General features: G+C 40.3%; 2 long non-coding RNA genes across 2 annotated transcripts in view; both read left to right on the top strand.

The window, feature by feature from the left end:
* The first annotated feature begins 1174 nt into the window (after window positions 1–1174).
* LOC132037271 (uncharacterized) lies at window positions 1175–2748 on the top strand. The gene is made up of 3 exons (XR_009409816.1): window positions 1175–1753; window positions 1843–2010; window positions 2143–2748. It is a non-coding gene; the product is annotated as an uncharacterized LOC132037271 (long non-coding RNA).
* A 62-nt stretch (window positions 2749–2810) lies between these two features.
* LOC132037671 (uncharacterized) overlaps window positions 2811–9544 on the top strand; it is a 30403-nt gene continuing 23669 nt past the window's right edge. The window contains exons 1-2 of the long non-coding RNA XR_009409960.1: window positions 2811–3138; window positions 3228–3325. This is a non-coding gene — a long non-coding RNA (uncharacterized LOC132037671). The remainder of the gene's footprint in view (window positions 3139–3227; window positions 3326–9544) is intronic.

Genomic DNA, 9544 nt, shown 5'->3' with positions numbered 1-9544 from the left:
AATTGGTATTTTGTTAATTGTTTATGAATTATTATTTTGTTAATTGATTATGAATTGTTGAATCTATATTATTTTAAAAGCATGAATATATGTTAAATAAAAAAAGATTATCTAAAAAAGAATAGTTAAAGTTCTTCTTTTAATATTTGTGTTCAGGGAAATAAAAATTATTATGAATTTCATAAATACATACGTTAAAGATAAAATGCAAAGTTTCTAGAAAAATATGTGATCGACAAATATACTCTTTTAGTCTAATTTTATCATATTTGTGTTAGCTATTTGGTCAACTAAAAATATATCACATATTAAAAATAGAGTTCTAAACAAATATTACTGCTGAATTTCGATTCCCAAACTAATCAAGTTAAAAATCTTTGCCATCACATAATTCAAAACCCCGTGTCCTTAATATCACATATTAAATTTACTGCATATTTAATATGATGAAAGTTATTCTGAAAAATAATTATTTTCTTCCAATATTTGGTTGGAGAGTGAAAATAATTTTTGGAAAAGACTATCTACTAAAGATTGATAACAAAATTACCAAATCAAATATTCTAAATCGTGCAAGATAGCAAATATTTGATTTTTATACATTCAAAATAAATATTGTATTCAAGATAATAATTAGCTATTTTTTTTTTCAAGTTGCTTATCAATAGAATATAAATAATATTATAAAAATCGACAAGAAATATTCGTGCAACATACGTACATAGAGACTAGATACCCCCAAAATATATTAATCTCCTCTTATGTTAATTATGCCATTGTTACTTTATTTATTTGTGAAATTGTTTATCCCATGTTAATTATTCACAAGATATAATACAATATAATTCACATATTCCCTACAAATGATTAATTAGTTAATATAATTTCTCTTTAATTTCAAGAATAATGACTAATTTAGTTTCTACAGACCTGACTCTTTCATGGATCCGAATGTTCCCCCGGGGCCCGATGATCATCTTGGGCTCGCTGTTCACCCGGGGCCCGATGATAGATCAGTATTGTCTTTGTAAGACAATCATAGGTCAGAGTTATTATGGGCTGGTACTATAGGGATATCGACTAGGCTCCGCCCCTGTAGGCTGCAAAGAGCGTGGGCTCTTTTACGCGAGCGGCCCCCACACCCCCGTGTCTTAGAGCTATTTTTTCGGGGCGGTATCTATCGTTGTGTGTCCGTTGGTTAGGTACAACATGATTGGGCGCTCATTACGGCCATGGTTGAGCGGTGGAGGCCAGAGACACATACCTTCCATCTTCGCACCAGCGAGGCCACGATTACACTTTAGGATATGAAGGTCCTCTTTGGATTGCGGATAGATGGAGAGCCATTATACACTCGGTACGAGCCTCCTCCTGGTAGTACATGGGTGACAGAGTTGACTAGGCTCACCCACTTCGTGCCTGATGTCGAGGGCCAGATGTCGGGACAGAGTCGGGTAAAGATTAGTGCGCTCTGCACTTATTTGATGGCAGAGGATCCTGTAGAGGACGACACTCAACAGGACGTTGTTGATCGTCATGCCCGTTTGTACCTGCTTATTATATTCAGGGGCATCTTGTTCTCGAATTGATCGGTGCCTTTGTCACTTTACGATATTTGGTCTTCTTGGAGCATCTGGACTGCTTGGGAGACTACAGCTGGGGCAGTGTTGTTTTGGCGTATCTTTACAGATGCCTATGCCGAGCATCTATTGGTGTTGTCAGCAATGTGTGTGGATTTTTTGCTTTTCTCCAGGTAATATTTTAAGTCTGCGTTCCTTTAATGTAAACAAACCTCTTGAAACAACGACTAAAAAAAATCATATTTTCTAATATTGCTTACAGTTATGGGCGTGGGAGAGGATGCTGCCTTTTCAGCCCGTACCTAAGCATCACCTCAATATTGACATGCCCTATGCGAGGAGATGGATGGCGGGTTTTGACCAAGATGTGGATATGCACCACAGTATTCTTCTATTCCGGGACCAGCTTGATCACATGACGGATGATGCGGTAAAACTATTTAACTTTATATTATTAATTTAATTAAACATCTTTTCTGCTTGGTGATAACTAATTTGTATTTATATGTTATGCCGCTATTTATATGGACGTTGTACGTTGCTATATTGGATGGGTTGCCAGCCTTTTGCAAGGCAGGTCAGGGGGATTGGAGGTCGCGGTGTCCATTGATACCCAAGCGCGTCTTACAATAATTTGGGCATACACAGAGTATACCTCCTGATGTTGTCATGAGCTCCGACACTACTAGCGGGACGATCGGGCCGCCGTTGATGATGAATTTCTGGCTTTCATGGCTGTCCAGCTCCACCGTTGGGAGCACAGGTTGGGCACTTTAGCGGTGGTCATCCATTTGACTCTCATTCGGGATTACATGCGCTGGTATTATCGGATCACACGCCGATTGTTCGGCAACCCAGCTTTGCGTCCCGCAAGGGATGTAGGATATTCAGCACTCATGGGGCAGCACGAGACATTTGTAAGTTTATTGTATTTAGATTTATTTAATTGTATTAATTGTTACATTTTAAAAATAACTTTTTTTTACTGTTGAAGACAAATGTAGCTGGTGGCCGTACAGCAATTACGCATGTTGGGGTTAGAGCATATCCCTTACCCCGGGCTTGCGGGGCTTGCGGCAGAGATGGTATGGATATCCGAGGATGGTATCCGGCAAGCAGGAGAGTTTAGGTGCATGGAGGAGCTTGTTCCAAAGGCTGAGCATCGGCCGGCGCCGCCAGAGGAGGACGTGGTCGCCGCGAGGAGGAGGCCAAGGGCGTTGTCTTTGCCAGAGGACGCGGTGCTCCTGCTAGAGGACCTAGTGGTGGAGGACACCATCTGGTAGATGAGGCCGCTCCCATTCCAGAGGCCGTTCCCATTCTAGTCCATCCGCAGCTGTTCCAGGCCAGTGACAGCTCACCGGGACAGTCACCTACGTTTACGCCGGTGCTCCTAATTGTTGAGATACCTGGGTCTTCATCACAGCCCAGCCAAAATGCGTGCATGGAGGACCGTTATGACTTCGATTGGGCAGCATTACGCGCTTCATTAGCTAATGATCGGCCTGTGAGGAATTTAGACTGACCCAGGATTCTTGACTTCGATGACTTTTTAATCCTGGTTAGTATTTAAAATACTTATTTGATCATTTTAATTACTTATTTTAAATATATGTGTTACTTATTATTTCATAATTTTTCATACTTTAGGGTTCAGTGCCAGTGGATCCACAAGAGAGACCTACTCAGGCGTTTTCTCATCAGCCTGCCGAGCGCCGGTGTCTTCCCATGTGGTTGTCGATCCACAGGTAAGCTTTTTATTAAAATCAATTTTATTCAATAGAAGGTGAAAATTTAAAATACATATTTGATTATTTAAAGTGCTTATTTTAAATATATATGTCACGACCCGACTAGGGCCATGACGGGCACCCTGGGCTAACCACCGAGCACCACTCACTCAATTACTTATCTGCTCTCATTCATATTTCTTATGCACATAATCATGGAAAACTATTATCATTGGAACATATTCACTTTATGTTCATAATCCCTTTGGCTATCAAAATAATATATATACATATACAATAAGAAACTTGTGAGACCATACTACCCACACTGTGTATCTACGAGCCTCTACTAGAGTACTAGACATATAGACGGGACAGGACCCCGTCATGCCCAAAACATACATATATATATATATATATATACCAAAGGAATAATCAACGGCACCTCCGAAAAATGGAGTTCAACGGCACCTCCGGAAAATGGAGTGCTCTCAATCAGCTAATAGCTCCTACGAGTCTGGATCGCCTCCCTGTCTACCTGTGGGCATGAACACAACGTCCAAAGAAAACGGACGTCAGTACGAACATTGTACTGAGTATGTAAGGCATGAATGAAATGAACATAATAGAGAAATCATAAGGCATAAGATTAAGACATGACCTGCGTACTCTTTGAATGGATACAGTTTATACATATCATACGTAGCATATCATATGAGTTACCATAGCATATACATCATCTTATCATACATACATCATCATCGTTAACCAGCGTACGGGTAACCCTCATACGCAACCCACTAGTGGTGATCGTGTCCGGCCTTCCAGGCGCGGTGGAACCATAGCAGCCCGCCGTAGCGGTGACATGTCCGACCATTTAGGCACGGTGGAATCACAAGCAGCCCGCCTTAGCAGTGACATGTCCGGCCATTTAGGCACGGTGAAAAGATATCATCGTGCATATCATAGACTTATTATAACTTAGCATCATTATATATTTATCATCAAAACATACATTGGAACTTGAAGGCAACTATAGCTATGTTGGGGTGACATAAGGTCGTGAACCTCCGATTACTTTATGGAGTGATCATAATCGTTATATCTCACCTTGGAGGGACTAACGTTTTAAGGTGAGTGCACATAAGGAAAACATCAACAGATCATGGTTAACACCATTAGCTTTGTAGGAACATCATATCATGAACTCTAGAATCTTTAGACTTAAGCTCATCATTATCATTGTCGTATTCGTAATGTATCTCTTATCTCATATGGCTATTCATGAACATAGGCTCTTAGTTTCCGGAATATAGGAAATTCTTGAAGGAGGAGGAAAATCATGCTATAAGACTCATGCCTTGGAAAGAAAGGTTTAGCCTTACATACCTTTGTCTTTTAACTATTCTATTGCTTGCTCGTTCCCCTTTAATGCACACGTTCTACCTTCAAGAGAATTCGTATCGACATTAGCCAAACAATTGTAAGAACGTGTTTACTAAAGCTAGAGAAAATTGGGCAGCATTTTCTTTGATTATACTACTTCCACCATATTCCATATCAATTCCCAAACACTCATAACAACAATCTTCATTCATTTACATTATTCGCATTTCACAATTTCCCTTCAATTCTCCAAAATCATGATCATAGTTCACTATCATATTTCTTCACATATACTGCTCATTCTATGTCTACATACCATTCATAATCTACTTATAATCATAACATATCCATGTCCATGATTCATTCCAACTACTACTCAACAATGACACTATTCTTGCATTTATGACCCACTTTCTATATTCTTCTATAATCCAAGTGTTTCAACTTCTCAAGACCTTAAACAACCTGAAAATATCATAAGTCTTACCTTAGATATTGTAGGAACAAGCCTTGAGTGGCAATACTCTTCTAGCACCCAAAACCCTAATTGACTTCCTTCGAAATTTCTTGGCTTGGATGAACTTTGATGAATTTCATACACTTGATTCACTTAAATTATTGATATTGATCTTTGTTCTCCTTTGTTTTCTTGTGGATGAAATATATGGAACCTTCTAGAGGTCTTGAGAGAGATGAAGGAATGTGGGAAAATGAAATAAATGAAGTGGGAACACATTTATATAACTGAACTTATTCAGCTCGTCGAGACTTCCACGGACACTTATACAGTCCGTGGGACATTTCACGGTTTGTATAAGTGGTCGTGGTTCACCACTGGCCAGACATCATCTCTGCTGGGAGTTATACGGCCCCCTTATACGGACCGTATAATGTTATACGGACCGTATAAGTAGGTCGTGTAAATCCTTTTTCCTGAAATGTTCTCCGTCGTTCGTTTGATATCCAATCCTTATGGAACCTTCCTAACACTTGTTTAACACTTCATCATCAATCTAAGGGACGTTATAACTCTTTCCCAAAGCATCATTAGAACGTCATTAACTCAATACTCATAATTCTTGCCTGACACACAACATATGACTCACTTTCCCTAACAACTTTCTTCTCTTACCTCGAATGTCTTTGGAAATCTTAATTAGGACCATTAAAGGCTATTTCTTACTTATCAAAACATCATATACGTTGTACCCTTCGTTAGTCTACTCACTGTATGCTAACGGGAAATTTCCAAGATGTAACATTCTCCCCCCCTTTGGAACATTCGTCCTCGAATGTTAAGTCGTCGGGGATTCTATAAAAAGTTTGCCAGAGTCTCCCCTGTAATATGGCACTACCATCCTGTCATAACAACCCATAATAACATTGCCTCACAGGGTCACAACACAATAGCAATATAAGTTGGCCACACACGACCCACATACATAAAAAGAAAGCATACATACCTCATAATATCGATGTCTCATCATGGATCTCTTCCGGGGGCTGAAATAAATGCGGATATGCAGATTTCATCTTCTCTTCCACTTCCCAAGTTATCTCTTCTCGATTGTTATTTCACCACAAGACTTTAACTGAGGCCACTTCCTTGTTTCGAAGTCTCCGTACTTGCCTGTCTAATAGGGCAATGGGCACTTCTTCATAAACTAGCTTTTCTATCACTTGAACATTATCTATTGGCACAATCCTCGTAGTATCTCCAACACACTTGCGGAGCAACGAGACATGGAAAACTGGATGGACTAATTCAAGTTCTGAAGGCAAGTCCAATTCATAAGCTACTTGACCCACCTTGCGGATAATCTTATAGGGTCCAATATATCGAGGACTTAATTTTCCTTTCTTGCCAAATCTCATCACACCTTTCATTGGTGACACCTTCAAAAATACCCAATCATCAACTTGAAATTCTAAGTCTCGCCGGCGGTTGTCCGCATAAGATTTTTGGCGACTTTGGGCTGTTAACAATCGGTCTCGGATCACCTTGAGTTTTTTCACTACTTGTTGGATCAACTCAGGGCCTATTAGTTGTACTTCTCCGATTTCAAACCATCCAATCGGGGACCTGCACTTCCTTCCATATAAAGCTTCATACGGAGCCATTTGGATACTGGAATGGTAGTTATTGTTATATGCAAACTCGATAAGGGGTAAATGGTCATCCCAACTACCACCAAAATCTAGAACACATGCTCTTAGCATATCCTCCAAGGTCTAAATAGTACGTTCGCTTCGTCCATCGCCTCCGCGGATGAAATGCCGTGCTGAGCTTTACTTGAGTACCCAAACCTTCTTGGAAATATTTCCAGAACTTGGCTGTAAATTGCGCTCCCCTATCTGTGATAATGGATATCGAAACTCGATGAAGTCTCACAATCTCCTTGATATATAGCCTCGCATAATCTTCCGCTGAGTAGGTGGTTCTGACTGGAAGAAAATGAGCTGCTTTCGTGAGCCTATCTACGATCACCCATATAGAATCATACTTGCCTCAGGAACAGGGTAACCCCACAATAAAATTCATATTGATCACTTCCCATTTCCATGTAGGAATTTCCACCGCTTGTAATAATCCTCCTAGCTTTTGATGTTCGATCTTTACTTGCTGGCAGTTTGGACATTGGGCTACAAATTCTGCTATGTCTCTCTTCATGCCATCCCACCAATATATCAACTTGAGATCATGATACATTTTTGTCGTTCCTGGGTGAATAGAATACCGAGAATAATGAGCTTCTTCTAGAATCCGACGACGCAATTCTGCAACATTTGGCACACATAGCCTGCCTCGGTATCTAAGAATCCCATCCATAGAAGTCTCAAATGGAGACTCCTCTTTTGCATGACATGTATCTCTATAATGGTTCAATTGAGGGTCCTCATACTGTCGCTCTTTCACTTCCATATCCAAGGACGAAACTGTGGGATTATTAACACTGACTCTTGCACCCCCTGAATCAATTAAACGTACTCCAAGATTAGCTAATTGGTGGAGCTCATGAATCAATTCTTTTTTCTCCGAAGGAACTTCACGTAAACTGCCCATTAAAAGGCGGCTAAGCGCGTCCACTACCACATTTGCTTTCCCAGGGTGGTATAAAATATTCACATCATAGTCTTTCAATAATTCTAGCCACCGCCTTTGCCGCAGATTTAACTCCTTCTGTTTAAAAATATATTGGAGACTCTTGTGATCTGTATAGATATCAACATGTACACCATACAAGTAATGTCTCCACATCTTTAATGCATGTATAACTGCAGCCAATTCGAGATCATGAGTTGGGTAGTTCTTTTCATGTTTCCGCAGCTGCCTCGAAGCATAAGCAATGACTTTACCATGCTGCATTAATACACATCCTAACCCAACACCTGAAGCATCACAGTACACAACATAACCATCTGGCCCTTCTGGGAGTGTCAAGACTGGAGCTGAAGTTAATCTTGTCACACCCTTAACCCGATAGGGTGTGATGGGCACCCGACCCTTATTTAGGGCCGAGCGAACCCGCTGACTCTCGTAATACTCATAATCATGCTGGCCCTCAAATCATGACACAAATACATAATGAAAGTTTTTCGAAGAACAATATGCTTTTTACCTTTCTCGAATCAAATAGAGTCTATAACATATAAAACTTATAATACAATGCGTAATAATGCATCGGCTTACATAGCCGCTTACATAACCGACATTTTATACCCACGACACTGTCTGCAAAGTCCCTAACACGAAACATAAAACCACAACATAATACGCTGACTCGGCAGTACTCCGGAGAAAATGGAGCTCGCCAATCCCGCTGGAACATCTTCTACTAATATCTTCAGCTCATCTGGGTGTACCTGCGCGGCATGAAACGCAGCCCCGAAGAAAGGGGGTCAGTACGGAATATGTACTGAGTATGTAAAGCATGAAATACAGTAAGCGGGATCATACTGAAGTAAAGAGTACAGAAAATCATAAGACTTGCCTTTGAAAACATATACCATGCATGTCAATGTCATAAAATCATCGTAAAAACATATAGCGTGTCCCGGCCCTCTAACGAGGGACTCGGTGAGTAAAATCATGATATACATATATAGAGTGTACATGTAATGTGCCCCGGCCCTCTAGTGAGGGACTCGGTGAATAGCGTGTTCCGGCCCCGCTAGCAAGGGACTCGGTATGCCATCCCGACCTCCATCCCCATCACATCATATATATATATATATATATATATATATATATATATAGCGTGTCCCGCCCTCTAGTGAGGGACTCGGTGAATAATGCAAAGGAGTTGCACGAACGCGTGTCCGGCCCGGGTCTCAGTGAAAGACATATTGAGCTTCGCACGAGCAGAGTAGTGAGAAACCATATGCACATACATCATCATAACAGACTCAATGGATAAGTAGGTAGTCGACGCTTGAGAGCTAAAACGATAATCATGTTAAGTTCTTTTCAAAAAGAGATCGTATCAAATCCATTCTAAATACTTTGTCGTTAAAGCTGCATTAAAGTAAATTTAGGAATCGCAAGCACATATCAAGTCGATCCGTGCCCGCTCGTAAAAGTTACGGGCCTTACCTATCATGGAACCTCATACGAACATATCGAAGCGATCCGAGCCTTTCGGTGAGAGTTACGACCGTTCGTAGTTATGGAATCATTTAATAACAGAACTCTTTTGAAAGCAAAACTTTTATGCAACTTTTGAAAATTAATCATATAAAAGACATGAGGACCATGATTTGACCACACTAAGAATACAAATATCAAGAAACCAATAAGAATCATAAACATGCTCGGATCACCAGAATAGAGTTACCTCGAGATTCGTGTCA

Source organism: Lycium ferocissimum, chromosome 11 (genome assembly GCF_029784015.1).
Source record: "Lycium ferocissimum isolate CSIRO_LF1 chromosome 11, AGI_CSIRO_Lferr_CH_V1, whole genome shotgun sequence".
NCBI classification, from domain to species: domain Eukaryota; kingdom Viridiplantae; phylum Streptophyta; class Magnoliopsida; order Solanales; family Solanaceae; genus Lycium; species Lycium ferocissimum.
The sequence above is the reverse complement of the archived record's forward strand: the minus strand, read 5'-3'. Positions and strand labels throughout refer to the sequence as shown.